General features: G+C 35.7%; 1 protein-coding gene and 1 pseudogene across 3 annotated transcripts in view; both read right to left on the minus strand.

Annotated features, from left to right (window-relative positions):
- Positions 1-24,828, minus strand: part of LOC110068436 (protein Hook homolog 3-like) — a 73,993-nt gene that overhangs the window by 31,421 nt on the left and 17,744 nt on the right. The gene's annotated exons all lie outside the window — the stretch shown is intronic.
- LOC149113755 (uncharacterized) lies at positions 650-5,378 on the minus strand (annotated as a pseudogene).

The following is a 24,828-nucleotide window of genomic DNA, read 5'->3' on the forward strand; positions in this document are numbered from 1 at the left end:
CGTGCAACAAACGATTATATACTATATTATATTTATTAACGTTAAGGTTTATTGTGTAGTTCCAGAAAATATCCATACCTCCCCCACGGAAGGGATTTTTTTCCAAGACCTCCCAACCCCTCTGGAAATTCCGATTAAACTTGATACATTTCTTTCACTTTTTGGTCTTAGAGAAGCCCCTACCCCCCAGGAAATTCCAATCCCTTCTGTGGGCGGAGTATGGATATTTTCTGGTGCTGCACATTTGTCTTCTCCTCTACATTGAACAACTAGCAATCCCTCAATGCCAGCCTCTGTCCAGCTTGCGAAAATGAAATCTGAGTCCCTCTTTCTCGCCCACGTTCTCTCCCACCCAGTCTTCATGCAGTGCCTTTGTTTCATTTGTGCTGGCTAATTGGTTTTCGATATCTTAAAAGTCCAAGCAAGAGAGAGGCAGTGTTCATAGTCTACCTTCACTACTTCATTCCAGTTGAAATTCGAAATGGTTTAATTATATAAGTCGTTACAGGAGGTGTGATGCGCCACTTTTGGTTTGATGTTTGAGTTACTTGTATCCGGCTTATAAAATTAATTTTTCCCTTATAATACAGTCAGACTTCTCAAAACATTTTTATTACTGCCAATGCAACGAATAATATATCATTGGATTGCACTACAAAAGGAACACGTTTAGTTTCCTGTAAGAAAAAAGTAAACATTATTGGCGAGAAAGGTGTCCTGTTAGCTGTATGTAGTATGAGATAGCATCTCTGAAGAATACATAATTTCCATTAGCAATTGCCTGAAAAATTACATCAAAACGTGGGAAATAGTTCTTAAATCTGAAATGCTGTTTATCTGATATCTTTCTTTGCTAGCTGTTGCTCCAGCGGATCGATTCCAAACGTTTGTTCTGTAGTCAAAGTCCCACTGTACATTTGAACAGCTACTTGCACCGTTGGTACAATGTTTCGGTTAATGGCCACCGCCCTGTTTTTTGTCCATCGTCTTTCCAGTGGAACACCTTGGCCTGCATAACAAATGGCAAAATTTCAGATATTAGCCCCGTCATAAAATTAATAAAGGGTACTTTCCCCTTTTTTCAAGTACGGTCAAAGGCGAAAGACATCATATGTGACTTTAAACTGCTCGTTAGTTTGGGTTTCTGAACTGAGAAGTTAACTTAAAAAACTTCCAAATGATCGTTTTGCTCATCGTACCATCAGTGAGTACTCACAAACAATAATTAACAATTAATCAAATCGCGGGTAAAATACCGTCTGTCTTTTTAATTGTTATTATAAATTAGCAGGAAAGGATGATTTGAAGGGGAAGCCGGTTACCTGGAATTGGGTGCAAGTTCCAAGAGCTAACAGCATACTCCATTCCCACTTCTACAACTTGTCCCGTTACCCAAGAGACAGTATTTGGTCGCTTCATCCTCCATATCGATAACTCCTTTATTTTCCATCCGGACAAGTGCACGCTTCACAGGATAGTTAGGGCGACAGTTCATTTCCACCCACAGTCGTTCTACCGCATGGTTCTATAAGAAGAGAAATTTGCGCCGATGCTAATTGGCACCCCCGTAAAGACCTTCACTTACTTTCGCCATTACTTGTTTTGACTGTGTCTGTACATAGGGCTACCTTGTATTGTTGTTTCGATACAGTTTTAATGTTTCCTGCACAAACAACTCAAGATGAAACTCCTTGCCATGATCTACACTAACTTGATCCCAGAGACCGTAATGTAGTAATGTTTCTCTAGAACAAAAGAGAAAGAGCATTTAGAAAATGTCTTCCTCAACATTATTACTATTATAATTAACAATTATTCACCGAGACTGAGGTGAATAATTGTTTTAGTATAGATCACACAAGCTGAATAACTAGCAGACCAAAGAGTAACTTTATTTCTGACAATATACCGACAAATGGTCGGACGAAAAAATTCGCGCGCTCGGAGGTGGATAGTACTTGGCTAATCACCTCCGAGCTAGCCAATCAGCATGCGCGAAAAGTACTATTCACTTGTGTGGTATATACTAATTGTTATTATTGCAATTACAGTTATTATTATACGACAAATTAACTCGGCAACATTGCTGGGGATGAGACTGCCGCTCTTAAGGTGGCAAGAAGCCACCTCAGCGGTGAGATTCATTCATCATCGTCATCAAGGACTTACCTAAACACTTCCTGGTAAATAACAAGGTTGTTTTTTAATGGCATGACGGACTTAGCCGTAATGAATGAGCTATAGCCATCAACAACAATAACTTCTCTTAAACCGTAGGGAATTAGCTAGTTTCTCGTTTTGATCAAGGTGGAGTTTATGACCAAAATACTCTGCGTAATACGCAACTGGATTGAAATGACGCGTGGTTGATGTCTGTCGCTCGCGATGATACTGAGGGTTGAATCTTTTGAGTGGTTGTCCCACTCTGTTTACTCCTACCCGTAAACCTCTTGAATGTCTGAGATGGCCTGTCATCATTTTTCTTCCATACGTAGAACCAACCTTGTGCGAAACATGATGAAAGTGTGTCAAGGTAATAGCTAGACAAACATTACAAGCCGCTTATATTTAAGCTAGTCCACTGGAACTGCGTCAGTGAATTAAGGTTATTCCCCAGTAAAAGAACCCGACATAGATTTCCGATGAAACTTGGTATGCTGTTGTTACAGGACAAGGCGATATTAAAAACGTAATAAAAAGAGGGTTTCACCGTGCTTGTTTTCACGCCAGAATGCTGACAAATACGGCTATTTAGGCGACTTTTGGTAATCTCCGTGCGCAACAAATACGCTCGATTATTTTTCAACGTAACGTGTTATATCGCACAGAGTTTGACTTTCTTTGACTGTTTATTCATCTACGTCCCAGAAAAAATGTCTTCAAATACCCTGCATTTTCTTATCTTTTAAAGGAACATAATTTGGACATGCGCTGTTGGGCCCGTTATGTCTCCCTCTGTAGTATTTATTTCATTTGCCAAAAAGGTAGCCATAGATTTTTGCTAATTTTTTTCTTAATCATTAAGGATATTGCTCTCATTGAAATTATGAAATAAAAAGTGGGGGTCACCGTGCTCGTCTAGGAGAAAACGAGCATTTATTTCGCTTAGTTTGAGGAAAATCTCTTCCGTTTTGTACGCGCACGTGCTGATGTGCGCGCGCTAATGACGCGGAAATCGTGCGCAGTCGGGATGCCTAATGCAATACTGGGGAATGAACTTAAACAGTTCAGTGTAAATCCACTCCTATTTCTTCGTTAGAGATGGAAGCTTCTGTTTTTATTACTTTGAAAAACAAAAGCGGCAAGATTCAATTTAACAGTCGCACGGTTATGATCTCATGGGGTCATTTACTATCACTGTACTACATAGACTGGAAATGCCTTCCCTATTTAATCTTACTTAAGGACGGTGCCTACTTTTGTTAGTGCGCAGACATTCTGCACATCACGCAAGCCGTGGTTTAAGCGCCACGCGCGCGCTGGGTTGACATTGACGCAATCAACTACGTCACCAAGTACACGACTAAAATGAAAGCAAAATTTTCCTACTATGACCAAATCAAGTTTAATGAACCTGTATTTAAACCAGGAACACGAGAATAGCAGCACATCGCTAACCACTAACTGTTAACGTCTTCCAGCTGAAAACCTAGCTGTTATCTGTCGAAAATTATACTGAAATCCAACTGTAAACATGTACCTGCAGGTGGCGTAGTGCGCGCGCAAAACAAGTGGGAGATACACAAATGTTTTACTTACTGGGGAGCTGACAGGAAAAAATGTAACGGGCACCGTAGAACTTTTCAAAAAAGATCAATTACTTTATAAAACGCGTGCCTACCCCTTCATTTTATGCTATGAAATGGAAGTGGCAAGCCTATTCAACACGTGATTAGTTTCTGGTTGTGAGTAAAAGGTATTTAGACTGTATTTTAGCTGAACCAGAGGGAGGCTGTCAGAGACGCTAAAAGCGCTGTTGCAACGATTTTGTTATCAAAAACATATCAAAAATGGTTTTTATGTTACCATTTGCCATGTAGTTTAAAGATCTTTTTAATGTGTTTCCTTTTCTGTATGTAAAGGAGAACTCTAAGGAAATCTGTGAAGAAATTTTCTTTCCTTCTTTTTTCAGAAAAATGCTGATGTCAGCATTTTTGTTGAGATTCAAGGCTAATTATCTCGAAAAAATGCGCGGCTACCCCCATTTTTCTTTGTGGATTCCAATAGCCCTTGCAAAGATCTATTTTGTCCGTGTGGTTCTAACCTGGCGTAAAAACCTTTTTATTTAGTAAGCACCGTCCTTAAGCTTTGCGCGCAGAAAAATCACTTAGGGCCCGTGCGCACTAGGCTGACAAAATTTGTTTGGCGCCAGTGCCAAAATTCTATACAAATTTTGTCTTCGCTAAATTTTCAGTTTGGTAATCGTGTACGCACTTATAAAGACCAAATTTTTGAACAACCAAAGAGTGTAAATCACGTTGAAAACGAATTAGCTCGAATTCTCTGGTAAGGAAAGAATATTCTTGGATAGAACGTTCTCTGTCCTTCATGTTGACAGTTTGATTATCGCGTAAAAATGAAATATTTTACTAGTGGGCTTCTGCCTTGATTTACTCTTTGAAAAGCAAGACCAAATCTACTTGATTGACAGTTTCTTTCAAACTACGGCGTGCAAATTAAAAAAAGTGATTTTTGACACTTGATAAAAATTTGTCCTGTTTCGAGGCGGGACGATGGAGCCTTTGAGGATTGTAACGGCTGGACAAAATTTGGTAAGAACAAAATTCAACGTTCGCATTTTGTATAAGCTTCACTCAGCGTGTACGGTCCTCAGCAAAGCTCGGCGGTTTTTGCTCAGCGGGTGTGTAAATTAATATACCTCTACTTGTGAAAATTGCCGAAAAATTGCTTCTGAGTGTTTTACCCTACGGAAAAATGCACTAGATACAGCACAGATATTTACCTCGGCAACAGCTGAAGAAACAACAGCATCAAGGTCTGCTGTCGACAAGCTTCTTTCTCGACTGCGAATGCTGTGTTGCGCGCAAAATCATCTGACACTTCTCTCCGATAATCCAACAACTCCAGGGTAAGCCTGTCGCAGTAGGATGCTTACTTCCTTGTGGCTTTTCTTGTCATTTTCCACAAGTTTACGAAGATACCTATCGACACCGAGACTTCCGATCGCCATTCTTGATCGAAAATTCCCACCAAAACGAGAACACACGCATATATTCAGTGCTTAAAGCTGCTAACCAGTCACACGGTACAAAACTTTCTGCACCTTCCCCGGCATCTCTTACGGATGGGTCCAGGGATAGGCCTTACACTACCACTCGACCCCACTTACCCAATGCACCTAAAAGGAAAAGTGACATAACGGAAGTTGATTTTCGCTATAGTTTTTTGTTTTCGTTTATTTGGTTTAGTTAAGACAAAAATACCGAAGACGATAAAACGGAAGCAGGAGCCATAATCGGGGACGGAGACCGTAAGTCTTGGGATCCACGCGCACCTCAATTTTTCTATTTTTAGAACAAATTGGGCCATCCTGACGTCATATATCCGCGCGGATCCACGCACATGTCGGGGGCTCTCGCGTGGATGCTGTCACGTTGCGTGATTAAATGTTGAGAGTTGAGAGACCTTGAGAGATTCTCTTGAGTATTTTTCGCAGCGATGGCAGGGAATAAGGCAGGGAATACGAACCAGGGCGCTTATATGTAGTTTTATGCTCCGAGCTAACGGAAAAGGTGAGTTTTTCAGGGTCGAAAACAAGACTTCAATCTCGCGCTGGGAATGAATAAGAAGATCTGCTCGCGTTAGTTGTAAGCTTACGCGTATGTTTTTGGGTTTGTTCTGACTTAAGAATATAGCAAGAAAACTCTCTACTCTGGTATCGAGTTAATTTGTGAGTTTCTCAGACCATGGTTAATCATATAACCAAAACCTGTTTTGATGGTTTCTTAGGCCCAGTTCATACGTCGCATTTCTGCCGTGTCGAATTCAATTCAATTAAGTGCGGCAGAAATGCGACTGTCGATTCATACGTCGCACTTGTGTCGCACTTAATTCAGAATTTGTACTGTCGGGTATATCGGCCAGCGGAAAATGTTTCAAACGGAGGGTATTTAATATGGCGGACGAAAATACTGAGCGACGAAGGACTTTAATTTTGCGAAAAATTGACCGCCAATGGAACGAGAAGGAGAAGGCTGACAACGGAGCAGTATGTGTTGCAATATGTTCAGGTTGCATTGGGTCGAGAATGGCCAAGTTTCCTCTTTTTCTTTGACGGGAAAACATTTACGCATGCTCAATACATTACTATAATGTATGCATTAGATTCGACACGGCAGAAATTCGACGTCTGAATCGGTGTCGCATTTCTGTCGGATAATGCGACAAGACCAGTCGAACGTGCGGCAGAAATGCGGCAGCCGATTCAGACGTCGAATTTCTGTCGAATTTAATTCGTTGAATTGAATTCGACACGGCAGAAATGCGACGTATGAACCGGGCCTTATTGTTTCTGCTTGTTTGGTGAGTTTGCAAATTTTTTTGAAAGGAAAGTCTGACGCGTACTATTAGCTCATTTGCATAGTGCAGCTCGTGCACTTTCAAGTCCGAGTCGGTGTTTTCAATAGACCATTTTACAGTTGTCTGCTCAGTGACCTGGTCTTTGTATGGCAGCGAGGCTAGAGTTGACCTTGTTTTGATACAGACCTCACTGCTTTTGTCATGTAAATGCACCTAGTTAGCATCAGAACTTGTTTTACACAACAAAAGCAGAGAGGTCTGTATCAAAACAAGGTCAACTCTAGCCTCGCTGCCATACAAAGGCCAGGTCACTGAGCAGACAACTGTGAAATGGTCTATTGTCAATAAATCTTGACAAAGATTTCTTTCGTTATCTTTTGTGCTGAGATGCTGCAATAAATTTCACGAACGCAAAAGAGGCTACTAACATCATGTGTGTTTCTTCAACATAAGCATAGTGAAGTTTTACACTGCGAAAATGAAAATAGACAAGGAGTTTTGATAACACGAAAGTGCGGCGGAAGTACAGTTAGTTAGTCATGTTTACTGACTGTACAAAACACGCATCGGCGGGCGCTCTCATTCATCGACAACAGAGAATTTTTCTGGATTTTTACACGAATAAAACTGAGCAGTATCTACGGACGTAAAGTTATTGGGCCTTGATGAAACATCAAGCGTTGCTTATAATTCAGGCGAAATTCAAACTGACCAAACTAGCAATTATTTCGTTTTACTTTTCAGTCGCGATAGACTGGCAAATTCCTCGCAAGTGTGTGGCTAGAGGAGCTAGGAAACTATGAAGTCCTGAAGCTCTGCTATATCTAAATATATCCAGCTAGTTTTTTGCTGTGTAATGGAAAAGCTGTTAATCTTCAACATATGTGAAATTTAAAGTGGAGTAATGTACAGCTCATGTAAAAGAAGCATCCGTCGGAACACAACTTGCTCAGCGATATATATAAGCTTAAAGCGGAACATACCTAAATTCGACACTGTCTTACGTACTTCACTCAGACTGGAGCAGCTTACGACGAAAATACTTAAGCAAAATTCCAACAGACGTAAACGCGTTGAGTTGTGGGCCAAAAACATGAAAAATTTCGGGAATTTCGGACGCCATTTCCCCCGCGCGACATCCGCAAAAATCCTCGCAGCATGTACGCGCGTGTGCCGCAGGCGATGGCGCAATTTGTTCTAAAATTAACAAATGGTAAACGCCATAGCGTGCACTATTTAACAAATGGTAAACGCCATAGCGTGCACTATTGAGTTATGGACGCACGCGGGAGGTTGCTAAGCACGAAAGAAGCGTAAGAGTCGCACGAGGTGATAGCCGAGTGCGACTCTAGCTTCTTGAGTGCTTAGCAAACCTCCCAAGTGCATCCATAACTCAATAGTGCACGCTATGGCGTTTACCATTTGTTTTATAACATAACATTGAGACATTGGAACAACAGAAGTCCTTTTATTGAGCTACATCATAAAAAAATGTTCGTGTAGTCTTACATGACAAGAGAAAACAAGCGCGCGAAAATTCATTCATGACAACCGACTGCACACCAGTAACTCGATAAAGTTTCATCTTCAGACACCTGTGAAGACAGTTTCGCATTTCCGGCAGAGGGAAGTCGGCCATTACTTTGGAAACAATGTCTGTCAAAAGATTTGCTTTGTAAACATTAGCACACACGTCAGCAGCGTATACCCATGGACAAATAGTAGACGCTAAATTAACCAATCAGAGCGCGCAATTCGCTTTAGTTATGTTATAATTATTATCCCATGTCATGGGGACAACCCCAATACTAGAAATGGCATCCGCTTACGGTCTCCGTCCCCGATTATGGCTCCTGACGCAAGTTGATTTTTTCTATTTCGTTTGTTTGTTTTAGTTTGGACAAAAAAATAAAAATTGATAAAACGGAACTTGATTTTCGTTTTTTCGTTTTACTTTGCGCAAAAACAAGACAACGATAAAACGGAAGTTGATTTTCGTTTTTTCGTTTATTTGTTTTAGTTTGGGCAAAAAACGAAAAACGATAAAACGGAAGTCCATTTTTGTTTTTCGTTTGTTTGTTTTAGTTTGGGCAAAAAACGAAAAACGATAAAACGGAAGTCCATTTTTGTTTTTCGTTTCTTTCTTTTAGTTTGGGCAAAACACGAAAAACGATAAAAAGGACGTTGATTTTTGTTTTTCGTTTATTTCTTTTAGTTTGGGCAAAAAAAGAAAAACGATAAAACGGAAGTCCATTATTGTTTTTCGTTTTTTTGTTTTAGTTTGGGTAAAAAACGAAAACCGAGAAAACGGAAGTTGATTTTTGTTTTTCGTTTGTTTGTTTTAGTTTGGGCAAAAAACGAAAAACGATAAAACCGAAGTCCATTTTTGTTTTTCGTTGTTTTGTTTTAGTTCGGGCAAAAAACGAAAAACCATAAAACGGACGTTGATTTTTGTTTTTCGTTTATTTGTTTTAGTTTGGGCAAAAAACGAAAAACGATAAAACGGAAGTCCATTTTTGTTTTTCGTTTTTTTCTTTTAGTTCGGGCGAAAAACGAAAAACGATAAAACGGACGTTGATTTTTGTTTTTCGTTTATTTGTTTTAGTTTGGGCAAAAAACGAAAAACGATAAAAGGACGTTGATTTTTGTTTTTCGTTTATTTCTTTTAGTTTTGGCAAAAAACGAAAAACGATAAAACGGAAGTCCATTATTGTTTTTCGTTTTTTTGTTTTAGTTTGGGCAAAAAACGAAAAACGATAAAACGGACGTCCATTTTTGTTTTTCGTTTTTTTGTTTTAGTTTGGGCAAAAAACGAAAAACGATAAAACGGAAGTCCATCAGTGTTTTTCGTTTTTTTGTTTTAGTTTGGGCGAAAAACGAAAAACGATAAAACGGACGTTGATTTTTGTTTGTCGTTTATTTGTTTTAGTTTGGGCAAAAAACCAAAAACGATAAAACGGAAGTGGATGTTTGTTTTTCGTTTGTTTTTTTTAGTTTGGGCAAAAAACGAAAAACGATAAAACCGAAGTCCATTTTTGTTTTTCGTTGTTTTGTTTTAGTTTGGGCAAAAAACGAAAAACGATAAAACGGAAGTCCATTATTGTTTTTCGTTTTTTTGTTTTAGTTTGGGCAAAAAACGAAAAACGATAAAAAGGACGTTGATTTTTGTTTTTCGTTTATTCCTTTTAGTTTTGGCAAAAAACGAAAAACGATAAAACGGAAGTCCATTATTGTTTTTCGTTTTTTTGTTTTAGTTTGGGCAAAAAACGAAAAACGATAAAACGGAAGTCCATTTTTGTTTTTCGTTTTTTTGTTTTAGTTCGGGCAAAAAACGAAAAACGATAAAACGGACGTTGATTTTTGTTTTTCGTTTATTTGTTTTAGTTTGGGCAAAAAACGAAAAACGATAAAACCGAAGTCCATTTTTGTTTTTCGTTGTTTTGTTGTAGTTTGGGAAAAAAACGAAAAACGATAAAACGGACGTTGATTTTTGTTTTTCGTTTATTTGTTTTAGTTTGGGCAAAAAACCAAAAACGATAAAACGGAAGTTGATTTTTCTTTTTCGTTTGTTGGTTTTAGTTTGGCAAAAAACGAAAAACGATAAAAAGGACGTTGATTTTTGTTTTTCGTTTATTCCTTTTATTTTGGGCAAAAAACGAAAAACGATAAAACGGAAGTCCATTATTGTTTTTCGTTTATTTGTTTTAGTTTCGGCAAAAAACGAAAAACGATAAAACGGAAGTCCATTATTGTTTTTCGTTTTTTTGTTTTAGTTTGGGCAAAAAACGAAAAACGATAAAACGGAAGTTGATTTTTGGTTTTCGTTTGTTTGTTTTAGTTTGGACAAAAAACGAAAAACGATAAAACCGAAGTCCATTTTTGTTTTTCGTTGTTTTGTTTTAGTTCGGGCAAAAAACGAAAAACCATAAAACGGACGTTGATTTTTGTTTTTCGTTTATTTGTTTTAGTTTGGGCAAAAAACGAAAAACGATAAAACGGAAGTTGATTTTTGTTTTTCGTTTATTTGTTTTAGTTCGGGCGAAAAACTAAAAACGATAAAACAGACGTGGATTTTTGTTTTTCGTTTATTTGTTTTAGTTCGGGCGAAAAACGAAAAACGATAAAACAGACGTGGATTTTTGTTTTTCGTTTATTTGTTTTAGTTCGGGCGAAAAACGAAAAACGATAAAACAGAATTGGATTTTTGTTTTTCGTTTATTTGTTTTAGTTTGGACGAAAAGCGAAAAACTATAAAACGGGCGTCCATTTTTGCTTTTCGTTTATTTGTTTTAGTTTGGGCAAAAAACGAAAAAAGATAAAACGGAAGTCCATTTTTGTTTTTCGTTTGTTTGTTTTAGTTTGGGCAAAAAACGAAAAACGATAAAACGGAAGTCCATTTTTGTTTTTCGTTTTTTTGTTTTAGTTCGGGCGAAAAACGAAAAACGATAAAACGGAAGTCCATTTTTCTTTTTCGTTTATTTGTTTTAGTTCGGGCGAAAAACCAAAAACGATAAAACGGAAGTTCATTTTTGTTTTTCGTTTATTTGTTTTAGTTTGGGCGAAAAACGAAAAACTATAAAACGGACGTCCATTTTTGCTTTTCGTTTATTTGTTTTAGTTTGGGCAAAAAACGAAAAAAGATAAAACGGAAGTCCATTTTTGTTTTTCGTTTATTTGTTTTAGTTTTTGCGCAAAAAACGAAAAACGATAAAACGGACGTTAATTTTTGTTTTTCGTTTGTTTGTTTTAGTTTGGGCAAAAATTGAAAAACGATAAAACGGAAGTCCATTTTTGTTTTTCGTTTGTTTGTTTTAGTTTGGGCAAACAACGAAAAACGATAAAACGGACCTTGATTTTTGTTTTTCGTTTATTTCTTTTAGTTTGGGCAAAAAACGAAAAACGATAAAACGGAAGTTGCTTTTTGTTTTTCGTTTGTTTGTTTTAGTTTGGGCAAAAAACGAAAAACGATAAAACGGAACTCCGTTATTGTTTTTCGTTTTTTTGTTTTACTTTCGGCAAAAAACGAAAAACGATGAAACGGAAGTCCATTTTTGTTTTTCGTTTTTTTGTTTTAGTTCGGGCGAAAAACGAAAAACGATAAAACGGAAGTTGATTTTTGGTTTTCGTTTGTTTGTTTTAGTTTGGGCAAAAAACGAAAAACGATAAAACCGAAGTCCATTTTTGTTTTTCGTTGTTTTGTTTTAGTTCGGGCAAAAAGCGAAAAACCATAAAACGGACGTTGATTTTTGTTTTTCGTTTATTTGTTTTAGTTTGGGCAAAAAACGAAAAACGATAAAACGGAAGTTGATTTTTGTTTTTCGTTTATTTGTTTTAGTTCGGGCGAAAAACTAAAAACGATAAAACAGACGTGGATTTTTGTTTTTCGTTTATTTGTTTTAGTTCGGGCGAAAAACGAAAAACGATAAAACAGAATTGGATTTTTGTTTTTCGTTTATTTGTTTTAGTTTGGACGAAAAACGAAAAACTATAAAACGGGCGTCCATTTTTGCTTTTCGTTTATTTGTTTTAGTTTGGGCAAAAAACGAAAAAAGATAAAACGGAAGTCCATTTTTGTTTTTCGTTTGTTTGTTTTAGTTTGGGCAAAAAACGAAAAACGATAAAACGGAAGTCCATTTTTGTTTTTCGTTTTTTTGTTTTAGTTCGGGCGAAAAACGAAAAACGATAAAACGGAAGTCCATTTTTCTTTTTCGTTTATTTGTTTTAGTTCGGGCGAAAAACCAAAAACGATAAAACGGAAGTTCATTTTTGTTTTTCGTTTATTTGTTTTAGTTTGGGCGAAAAACGAAAAACTATAAAACGGAAGTCCATTTTTGTTTTTCGTTTTTTTGTTTTAGTTCGGGCGAAAAACGAAAAACGATAAAACGGAAGTCCATTTTTCTTTTTCGTTTATTTGTTTTAGTTCGGGCGAAAAACCAAAAACGATAAAACGGAAGTTCATTTTTGTTTTTCGTTTATTTGTTTTAGTTCGGGCGAAAAACCAAAAACGATAAAACGGAAGTTCATTTTTGTTTTTCGTTTTTTTGTTTTAGTTCGGGCGAAAAACGAAAAACGATAAAACGGACGTTGATTTTTGTTTTTCGTTTATTTGTTTTAGTTCGGGCAAAAAACGAAAAACGATAAAACGGAAGTCCATTTTTGTTTTTCGTTTTTTTGTTTTTGTTCGGGCGAAAAACGAAAAACGATAAAACGGACGTTGATTTTTGTTTTTCGTTTATTTGTTTTAGTTCGGGCAAAAAACGAAAAACGATGAAACGGAAGTCCATTTTTGTTTTTCGTTTTTTTGTTTTAGTTCGGGCGAAAAACGAAAAACGATAAAACGGACGTGGATTTTTGTTTTTCGTTTATTTGTTTTAGTTCGGGCAAAAAACGAAAAACGATAAAACGGAAGTCCATTTTTGTTTTTCGTTTTTTTGTTTTTGTTCGGGCGAAAAACGAAAAACGATAAAACGGACGTTGATTTTTGTTTTTCGTTTATTTGTTTTAGTTCGGGCAAAAAACGAAAAACGATGAAACGGAAGTCCATTTTTGTTTTTCGTTTTTTTGTTTTAGTTCGGGCGAAAAACGAAAAACGATAAAACGGACGTGGATTTTTGTTTTTCGTTTATTTGTTTTAGTTCGGGCAAAAAACGAAAAACGATAAAACGGAAGTCCATTTTTGTTTTTCGTTTTTTTGTTTTAGTTCGGACGAAAAACGAAAAACGATAAAACGGAAGTCCATTTTTCTTTTTCGTTTATTTGTTTTAGTTCGGGCGAAAAACCAAAAACGATAAAACGGAAGTGGATGTTTGTTTTAGTTTGGGCAAAAACGAAAAACGATAAAACCGAAGTCCATTTTTGTTTTTCGTTGTTTTGTTTTAGTTTGGGCAAAAAACGAAAAACGATAAAACCGAAGTCCATTTTTGTTTTTCGTTGTTTTGTTTTAGTTTGGGCAAAAAACGAAAAACGATAAAACCGAAGTCCATTTTTGTTTTTCGTTGTTTTGTTTTAGTTTGGGCAAAAAACGAAAAACGATAAAACCGAAGTCCATTTTTGTTTTTCGTTGTTTTGTTTTAGTTTGGGCAAAAAACGAAAAACGATAAAACCGAAGTCCATTTTTGTTTTTCGTTGTTTTGTTTTAGTTTGGGCAAAAAACGAAAAACGATAAAACCGAAGTCCATTTTTGTTTTTCGTTTATTTGTTTTAGTTTGGGCAAAAAACGAAAAACGATAAAACGGAAGTCCATTTTTGTTTTTCGTTTATTTGTTTTACTTTGGGCGAAAAACGAGGAACGATAAAACGGAAGTCCATTTTTGTTTTTCGTTTTTTTGTTTTAGTTTGGGCGAAAAACGAAGAACAATAAAACGGAAGTCCATTTTTGTTTTTCGTTTCTTTGTTTTAGTTCGCGCGAAAAACTAAAAACGATAAAACGGACGTGGATTTTTGTTTTTCGTTTATTTGTTTTAGTTCGGGCGAAAAACGAAAAACGATAAAACGGACGTCCATTTTTGTTTTTCGTTTATTTGTTTTAGTTTGGGCAAAAAACGAAAAACGATAAAACGGAAGTCCATTTTTGTTTTTCGTTTATTTGTTTTACTTTGGGCGAAAAACGAAGAACGATAAAACGGAAGTCAATTTTTGTTTTTCGTTTTTTTGTTTTGGTTTGGGCGAAAAACCAAAAACGATAAAACGGAAGTCCATTTTTGTTTTTAGTTTTTTTGTTTTAGTTTGGGCGAAAAACGAAAAACGATAAAACGGACGTCGATTTTTGTTTTTCGTTTATTTCTTTTAGTTTGGGCAAAAAACGAAAAACGATAAAAAGGACCTTGATTTTTGTTTTTCGTTTATTTCTTTTAGTTTGGGCAAAAAACGAAAAACGATAAAACGGAAGTTGATTTTTGTTTTTCGTTTGTTTGTTTTAGTTTGGGCAAAAAACGAAAAACGATAAAACGGAACTCCATTATTGTTTTTCGTTTTTTTGTTTTAGTTTGGGCAAAAAACGAAAAACGATAAAACGGACGTCCATTTTTGTTTTTCGTTTTTTTGTTTTAGTTTGGGCAAAAAACGAAAAACGATAAAACGGAAGTCCATTTTTGTGTTTCGTGTTTTTGTTTTAGTTCGGGCGAAAAACGAAAAACGATAAAACGGAAGTCCATTTTTGTTTTTCGTTTTTTTGTTTTAGTTTGGGCAAAAAACGAAAAACGATAAAACGGACGTCCATTTTTGTTTTTCGTTTTTTTGTTTTAGTTTGGGCAAAAAACGAAAAACGATAAAACGGACGTCGATTTTTGTTTTTCGTTTTTTTGTTTTAGTTTGGGCAAAAAACGAAAAACGATAAAACGGACGTCCATTTTTGTTTTTCGTTTTTTTGTTTTAGTTTGGGCAAAAAACGAAAAACGATAAAACGGACGTCGATTTTTGTTTTTCGTTTTTTTGTTTTAGTTTGGGCAAAAAACGAAAAACGATAAAACGGACGTCCATTTTTGTTTTTCGTTTTTTTGTTTTAGTTTGGGCAAAAAACGAAAAACGATAAAACGGACGTCCATTTTTGTTTTTCGTTTTTTTGTTTTAGTTTGGGCAAAAAACGAAAAACGATAAAACGGACGTCCATTTTTGTTTTTCGTTTTTTTGTTTTAGTTTGGGCAAAAAACGAAAAACGATAAAACGGACGTCCATTTTTGTTTTTCGTTTTTTTGTTTTAGTTTGGGCAAAAAACGAAAAACGATAAAACGGACGTCCATTTTTGTTTTTCGTTTTTTTGTTTTAGTTTGGGCAAAAAACGAAAAACGATAAAACGGAAGTCCATTTTTGTGTTTCGTGTTTTTGTTTTAGTTCGGGCGAAAAACGAAAAACGATAAAACGGAAGTCCATTTTTGTTTTTCGTTTTTTTGTTTTAGTTTGGGCAAAAAACGAAAAACGATAAAACGGACGTCCATTTTTGTTTTTCGTTTTTTTGTTTTAGTTTGGGCAAAAAACGAAAAACGATAAAACGGACGTCGATTTTTGTTTTTCGTTTTTTTGTTTTAGTTTGGGCAAAAAACGAAAAACGATAAAACGGACGTCCATTTTTGTTTTTCGTTTTTTTGTTTTAGTTTGGGCAAAAAACGAAAAACGATAAAACGGACGTCCATTTTTGTTTTTCGTTTTTTTGTTTTAGTTTGGGCAAAAAACGAAAAACGATAAAACGGACGTCCATTTTTGTTTTTCGTTTTTTTGTTTTAGTTTGGGCAAAAAACGAAAAACGATAAAACGGACGTCCATTTTTGTTTTTCGTTTTTTTGTTTTAGTTTGGGCAAAAAACGAAAAACGATAAAACGGACGTCGATTTTTGTTTTTCGTTTTTTTGTTTTAGTTTGGGCAAAAAACGAAAAACGATAAAACGGACGTCCATTTTTGTTTTTCGTTTTTTTGTTTTAGTTTGGGCAAAAAACGAAAAACGATAAAACGGACGTCGATTTTTGTTTTTCGTTTTTTTGTTTTAGTTTGGGCAAAAAACGAAAAACGATAAAACGGACGTCCATTTTTGTGTTTCGTTTTTCTGTTTTAGTTTGGGCAAAAAACGAAAAACGATAAAACGGACGTCCATTTTTGTTTTTCGTTTTTTTGTTTTAGTTTGGGCAAAAAACGAAAAACGATAAAACGGACGTCGATTTTTGTTTTTCGTTTTTTTGTTTTAGTTTGGGCAAAAAACGAAAAACGATAAAACGGACGTCCATTTTTGTTTTTCGTTTTTTTGTTTTAGTTTGGGCAAAAAACGAAAAACGATAAAACGGACGTCCATTTTTGTTTTTCGTTTTTTTGTTTTAGTTTGGGCAAAAAACGAAAAACGATAAAACGGACGTCGATTTTTGTTTTTCGTTTTTTTGTTTTAGTTTGGGCAAAAAACGAAAAACGATAAAACGGACGTCCATTTTTGTTTTTCGTTTTTTTGTTTTAGTTTGGGCAAAAAACGAAAAACGATAAAACGGACGTCGATTTTTGTTTTTCGTTTTTTTGTTTTAGTTTGGGCAAAAAACGAAAAACGATAAAACGGACGTCCATTTTTGTTTTTCGTTTTTTTGTTTTAGTTTGGGCGAAAAACGAAAAACGATAAAACGGACGTCGATTTTTGTTTTTCGTTTATTTGTTTTAGTTTGGGCAAAAAACGAAAAACGATAAAACGGAAGTCCATTTTTGTGTTTCGTTTTTTTGTTTTAGTTCGGGCGAAAAACGAAAAACGATAAAACGGACGTCGATTTTTGTTTTTCGTTTTTTTGTTTTAGTTTGGGCAAAAAACGAAAAACGATAAAACGGACGTCGATGTTTGTTTTTCGTTTTTTTGTTTTAGTTTGGGCAAAAAACGAAAAACGATAAAACGGACGTCGATTTTTGTTTTTCGTTTTTTTGTTTTAGTTTGGGCAAAAAACGAAAAACGATAAAACGGACGTCCATTTTTGTTTTTCGTTTTTTTGTTTTAGTTTGGGCAAAAAACGAAAAACGATAAAACGGACGTCCATTTTTGTTTTTCGTTTTTTTGTTTTAGTTTGGGCAAAAAACGAAAAACGATAAAACGGAAGTCCATTTTTGTTTTTCGTTTTTTTGTTTTAGTTTGGGCAAAAAACGAAAAACGATAAAACGGACGTCGATTTTTGTTTTTCGTTTTTTTGTTTTAGTTTGGGCAAAAAACGAAAAACGATAAAACGGACGTCCATTTTTGTTTTTCGTTTTTTTGTTTTAGTTTGGGCGAAAAACGAAAAACGATAAAACGGACGTCGATTTTTGTTTTTCGTTTATTTGTTTTAGTTTGGGCAAAAAACGAAAAACGATAAAACGGAAGTCCATTTTTGTGTTTCGTTTTTTTGTTTTAGTTCGGGCGAAAAACGAAAAACGATAAAACGGACGTCGATGTTTGTTTTTCGTTTATTTGTTTTAGTTTGGGCAAAAAACGAAAAACGATAAAACGGACGTTGATTTTTGTTTTTCGTTTATTTGTTTTAGTTTGGGCGAAAAACGAAGAACGATAAAACGGAAGTCCATTTTTGTTTTTCGTTTTTTTGTTTTAGTTTGGGCGAAAAACGAAAAACGATAAAACGGAAGTCCATTTTTGTTTTTAGTTTTTTTGTTTTAGTTCGGGCGAAAAACGAAAAACGATAAAACGGACGTCGATTTTTGTTTTTCGTTTATTTCTTTTAGTTTGGGCAAAAAACGAAAAACGATAAAAAGGACCTTGATTTTTGTTTTTCGTTTATTTCTTTTAGTTTGGGCAAAAAACGAAAAACGATAAAACGGAAGTTGATTTTTGTTTTTCGTTTGTTTGTTTTAGTTTGGGCAAAAAACGAAAAACGATAAAACGGAACTCCATTATTGTTTTTCGTTTTTTTGTTTTAGTTTGGGCAAAAAACGAAAAACGATAAAACGGACGTCCATTTTTGTTTTTCGTTTTTTTGTTTTAGTTCGGGCGAAAAACGAAAAACGATAAAACGGACGTCGATTTTTGTTTTTCGTTTATTTGTTTTAGTTTGGGCAAAAAACGAAAAACGATAAAACGGAAGTCCATTTTTGTGTTTCGTTTTTTTGTTTTAGTTCGGGCGAAAAACGAAAAACGATAAAACGGAAGTCCATTTTTGTTTTTCGTTTTTTTGTTTTAGTTTGGGCAAAAAACGAAAAACGATAAAACGGACGTCCATTTTTGTTTTTCGTTTTTTTGTTTTAGTTTGGGCAAAAAACGAAAAACGATAAAACGGAAGTCCATTTTTGTGTTTCGTTTTTTTGTTTTAGTTTGGGCGAAAAACGAAAAACGATAAAACGGACGTCGATTTTTGTTTTTCGTTTATTTGTTTTAGTTTGGGCAAAAAACGAAAAACGATAAAACGGAAGTCCATTTTTGTGTTTCGTTTTTTTGTTTTAGTTTGGGCGAAAAACGAAAAACGATAAAACGGACGTCGATTTTTGTTTTTCGTTTATTTGTTTTAGTTTGGGCAAAAAACGAAAAACGATAAAACGGAAGTCCATTTTTGTGTTTCGTTTTTTTGTTTTAGTTCGGGCGAAAAACGAAAAACGATAAAACGGACGTCGATGTTTGTTTTTCGTTTATTTGTTTTAGTTTCGGCAAAAAACGAAAAACGATAAAACGGACGTTGATTTTTGTTTTTCGTTTATTTGTTTTAGTTTGGGCGAAAAACGAAGAACGATAAAACGGAAGTCCATTTTTGTTTTTCGTTTTTTTGTTTTAGTTTGGGGGAAAAACGAAAAACGATAAAACGGAAGTCCATTTTTGTTTTTAGTTTTTTTGTTTTAGTTCGGGCGAAAAACGAAAAACGATAAAACGGACGTCGATTTTTGTTTTTCGTTTATTTCTTTTAGTTTGGGCAAAAGACGAAAAACGATAAAAAGGACCTTGATTTTTGTTTTTCGTTTATTTCTTTTAGTTTGGGCAAAAAACGAAAAACGATAAAACGGAAGTTGATTTTTGTTTTTCGTTTGTTTGTTTTAGTTTGGGCAAAAAACGAAAAACGATAAAACGGAACTCCATTATTGTTTTTCGTTTTTTTGTTTTAGTTTGGGCAAAAAACGAAAAACGATAAAACGGAAGTCCATTTTTGTGTTTAGTTTTTTTGTTTTAGTTCGGGCGAAAAACGAAAAACGATAAAACGGACGTCGATTTTTGTTTTTCGTTTATTTGTTTTAGTTTGGGCAAAAAACCAAAAACGATAAAACGGAAGTCCATTTTTGTTTTTCGTTTATTTGTTTTACTTTGGGCGAAAAACGAAGAACGATAAAACGGAAGTCCATTTTTGTTTTTCGTTTTTTTGTTTTAGTTTGGGCGAAAAACGAAAAACGATAAAACGGAAGTCCATTTTTGTTTTTAGTTTTTTTGTTTTAGTTCGGGCGAAAAACGAAAAACGATAAAACGGACGTCGATTTTTGTTTTTCGTTTATTTGTTTTAGTTTGGGCAAAAAACGAAAAACGATAAAACGGAAGTCCATTTTTGTTTTTCGTTTATTTGTTTTACTTTGGGCGAAAAACGAAGAACGATAAAACGGAAGTCCATTTTTGTTTTTCGTTTTTTTCTTTTAGTTCCGGCGAAAAACGAAAAACGATAAAACGGACGTTGATTTTTGTTTCTCGTTTATTTGTTTTAGTTTGGGCAAAAAACGAAAAACGATAAAACGGAAGTTGATTTTTGTTTTTCGTTTGTTTGTTTTAGTTTCGGCAAAAAACGAAAAACGATAAAACCGAAGTCCATTTTTGTTTTTCGTTGTTTTGTTTTAGTTTGGGCAAAAAACGAAAAACGATAAAACGGAAGTCCATTATTGTTTTTCGTTTTTTTGTTTTAGTTTGGGCAAAAAACGAAAAACGATAAAACGGACGTTGATTTTTGTTTTTCGTTTATTTGTTTTAGTGTGGGCAAAAAACGAAAAACGATAAAACGGAAGTCCATTTTTGTTTTTCGTTTGTTTGCTTTAGTTTGGGCAAAAAACGAAAAACGATAAAAAGGACGTTGATTTTTGTTTTTCGTTTATTTCTATTAGTTTGGGCAAAAAACGAAAAACGATGAAACGGAAGTTGATTTTTGTTTTTCGTTTATTTGTTTCAGTTTGGGCAAAAAAACAGGAAACGATAAAGCGGAAGTTGATTTTTGTTTTTCGTTTATTTGTTTTAGTTTGGGGAAAAAAACAGAAAATGATAAAACAGAAGTCGATTGCCGTTTTCATTTTTCTGTTTAAATCTGTATATAAAACGAAAAACGATAAAACAGAAGTTGGTTTGTTTTTCGCTTGTTATCATAGTGCAGAAGTAAAGTAATGATTATTTATTAAATTTTGGCAATTTTTGTAGATTTTGACGTTTTTTTTATTTACATTAATCAGGCAAAGTGGTTTTGATTTAAAATATAATAAAACGATATGTATTTCAGGTAAAACAAGGTTCTGTATTGGTAGAATATGGAGTAAAAAATTGAAATCAGACACTACATTGGCTTTTACTGTTGTTGAATATAGATTATAAAATTTAAAATAATGAGTGGACGAACCGTGCACGGACCGAATGCAACGGTTTTGCTTGAAAAGTCAATTATTCTAACATTTTGTGAATAAAATCTACTTACCTGTTGCTGTGTTGTATTCTTTGTTGTTTGCCAGCTCTTCAGGCAGATCTAACGCGATTTCGGCTTAATTAGACTAACAATAGGCGCAACCGACTAAATTTGACTAACAATAGACGGACCAAAAAACCGACCAATTTGACCAACAATAGACGGATTGAAACCCACCAGTGACTGATGACAAACTTTACACGAGTCTTCAAGCCAATACCATCATGGCTAAACTGACCAATCACGTTCAACGGACCAGACTTATAACATCATCGAATGACAAACACTATTCACTTGACTCTGAAGATGACTTCCGCTCAGGTTGCAATCTCGTTCCCAGAGTCTTCGTTCCCCTCGACCAGCGGTCGGAAAACGAGAGCTCTGGGAGCAACCATTATGAAATAACCGAATTCTGGTGATTCTGGCCATCCGGTTTCACTGCGCAGTCTGCATCTATGGCGCATGCCTGAAATGGTTGCTCCCAGAGCTCTCGTTTTCCGACCGCTGGTCAAGGGGAACGAATTTTCTTGGAATGAGATTGCTCAGGTTGTCGAAACGTCAGTCACCAGCAACAATACGCCCTTTGCACGATCCGGTCACATGGTACAAAATCACACAGGCTGGTGAGCAAGTTGCGCAGTGGGACTTCCAAACCAAAGGCGGGTCCAGGTGGACTGGTGCGAGTTGCATTGTTTTGGAAGTCCCACTGCGCAGCTTGCTCACCAGCATGTGTGTTTTTGTACCATGTGACCGGATCGTGCAAAGGGCCTATTCTTTTAAGAACTACCCTCACCCGGACGATCACATTATACGAACTACTGATACTCCTGGGTCCAAACCAGTTACAATAATTTATAATTGTTTCGCACTTAGACCAGAAAGCGTTTCTGCATAGATCATAAATCGACTGATTTTACTGTCAAGCTAGGAACCTTTGTTTACATTTCCCATGGGATTCATATTGTTCAGGACAAGTCAGCACTTTCGCTACATCAAAATCCATGTTACTTTACTGCCTCGGAACTAAACACGTTACCGCAACTGCAGAATCAAAAATCATGTTCACGGTACTCTTGAATACATATCCTGTTGGTTTTGATCTTGTCCAAAACTTAGATAAACCCAACCGTCCCCAATGCAGACAGGCTAGTATGTACACAGTCCCTTGTAAAATATATCTTGCAGAGAAATGTCTATCTACTAAAAGAAGAAACTGCAACGTAAGGTTGGTACGCATTTCATTTACTAGCGTAAGGGATATTTGACTCATTTACAAAAATAAAGTTGTACACCAACGATATAACACGCTATTAGAAGCCGTTTACATACAGATGACCTCCCGGTTATTCATATGGTGTACTTAATTTCCTTAACCAAGAGCCTGCCTTAACTAAAGCTAAATATAACTGTTTTAAAGGGGTTAGTTTCAGTTTGAATAAGACCTAACTAGCTTTCTGCGAAAACAATTCGACGTTAAGTTTCCCACCGACTCAAAACTGACACTGCTGTGACTGAACCACCTAACAACGTTGCCATACGAGAAACCACGAATACCACCACTTTTCACGGCTCACAAAACAATTTGCATTGACCATAGAAGACTGATCAAGTGAAAAATTGCCAGTTTACCAACGCTTTGAATTTCCAATAACTGTTTTGCATAAGAAAATCTTCAAAAGCCGTAAGTGGGATAGGTAAAGACGATCTCTACCAAAACTTATTTTCAAAACCTGCAGAAAACGTAGAATAGAAATCGTTATAAATTTGACGAGAAATTCAAAGTTTCCCCGACCGGAAACTAAATTCCTCGAGTTGTCCGTGACATTAAATTTATTTCCTTTTTTTTTTTTTTTTTTTTGACCCATGGCAACCATGTTTAATAATTTTAAGAGCGGTAAAGGTAAATTAAACTTAACACTTCACTACTCAAAGCGCGAGCCCCAATTGTAAGAAAGCTCTCGTTAATAAATTTTTTCGAATGGAAAAACAAACCTTTCACCTTCGCAACTTACTTTCTAAAGCAGGGCTAGGTTTTAATATTCTTTGGGGATACACTATTAAACAAACAGCTCCAAGGGAAATAAGAAATAATAATTTATATTAAAGTAAAATATTGACTATACAAAAATGCCATTAAATCCTTTTCCCGAACATTTTACAAATCAGTTTGAATTTCGTGTACGCTTTCGCAATCACAAACATTACGCGCGGCATAAGCAGCATTAATATTCCTCAGTACATGACATTACTGAAATTAATGTTAACCTCTAAGAGCGAATAATTCCGTATAGCTAGTGTAAGATCTGGGCTTAAATTTATTCAAAATGACTTTTTTGATTGAGGGGGCGGGTAGGAAGTGAGGAAGGGGGGGGGGGGGGGTTCCGGATGGAACTTGGCGCTTCATTTTGGGAAGGGATGTTCCGCTTGAAAACGTTCCGGTGCATACAAGAATGACGCATGGTAAATAGCTATAAACAACATGGTGTGAACATAATGCAAGTTCTATATTAGCTAAATAAGATGTAATGGCACAAAAGACAACATCACCCTTCAATAGTAAGCTTATCATCGTATGAGATTTCACTTTTCCTAACGTAAATCTAGACACAAAATAGTATATTCCGGAGGGGGGCGGGGGGAGGGAGCTTTTTACCGGAAGGATTAGTGAGCCTGAGATGTCTTCTTAGGGTTGTTGAGTGAGGGCTTATTTTTGGGCTGCGTTGTTATCGGAAGTTTACAGTATTTCAAATGGCACAAACTAACACAACAACAGCAATACGACTTCGCTTGACATCCTAAAACCATAACAAACGAAGGCTCAATTTTGAGCTCATGTCAAACGTGTAATGACGTTGTTTTTCAACGCGCTTTTCTTGGTCTCCTGTACGACGTCTTGAGGCATCTTTCATGTTGGAGCGACACACGACTATCAAAGACAGCTACTGCGTGCGCAACCAACCTCGTTCCCAGGGAACCTGGGAACGAGGTTGTTGCGCGACTTGCTGCACTACCGGGAAATTTGTCCAGTGACGTCATTATCCATTTTGATTAGCCAATTAATCAACCAATCAAAATCAATACCTGTTTATCTGAAGGTAACCGACGTCCTTGGCAATTACAAGGAAACTATCTCGTGTAATGCAAATGTCAGGTAAACTCCAAGTTATGCCCATCTTACATTCATTATTCGTTTCAAAATAACTATGTATCCGAACTTTTCAGCCTCTCGGCTTGCTACAAGCATATATACATAAAATAAAACTCTGGCTATGGTACCAGGTTGCCTTTTACAGTTTACAGTGTCCATCCTCCACACCACGAATCGATGTCCAGGAACAGCAAAATGCGCCCTTCTTGCTTTGATTTAACTATTCTTTGCCCTGAGCAAACTCAAAGTAGAGAAAAAAATTTCACGTTTTCTTCTCTAATTCGTTGTCATGTATTAGTTCGTCTCATTTGTCAGAAAAAAATAAATAATCGGGTCTTAGCCAAACCAAGAAAGACATGGAAACGTCAAATCATTGATTGGTGAAAACTTTTTGACGTCTTGACTGAAAACTTAATTCTCCTAACGAGAATTAAATAAAATGTATTTGAAAAGTAATGAGAATTTTGCGTTTGATATTAGAGGATTATACACAAAGGTTCTTTTATTCACTGGTTTGGCCTAGACCCTTCTCTGGTTTCTCAATTGTTATTCTGCCATAGTTATGAGACAAAGAAACTAAAGGGCAGCAGTTACTAATTTTTCCGTTAGGTCCTCGATAAAATTTTTTACAAAAGAGGAAACTGCGACAAATTCCTTTTATCATGTTAGAGCTATGTGTCCCTGCAAAACAATAACAACGAAAGTCAGTCCAGAACGATTTTGCGTTCTTGGTTACACTACAAAGAGAAGATCAACTAAAAGATTTCAAGGTTAGGAAAGGGATTTCTTAAACTCATCAATAATCCATCAAGTTTAAACAAAGGAAATTATGGCCGTATCTGATCTTAATTAGCATAGATTTTAACGATTTTATTTTCCCGTTTTCTCCTTAGTTCTAGTTTCGATTGAGAAGATATAATTTATTAAACACTAAAGAGAGTGTTCCAAACACCTCGAAGTCCGTCAAAACTCAGCTACGCGTCGTAATTTCCAACTCTCTTCTTTCCAGTATTGGAAATGTGGTCAAACAGTCTTTTGTGTGTGATATAATTATTACTTAAAGTG

The sequence above is a fragment of the Orbicella faveolata genome, unplaced genomic scaffold (genome assembly GCF_042242905.1).
Source record: "Orbicella faveolata isolate gen_17 unplaced genomic scaffold, um_ofav_v1 contig_14, whole genome shotgun sequence".
In the NCBI taxonomy this organism is placed as follows: domain Eukaryota; kingdom Metazoa; phylum Cnidaria; class Anthozoa; order Scleractinia; family Merulinidae; genus Orbicella; species Orbicella faveolata.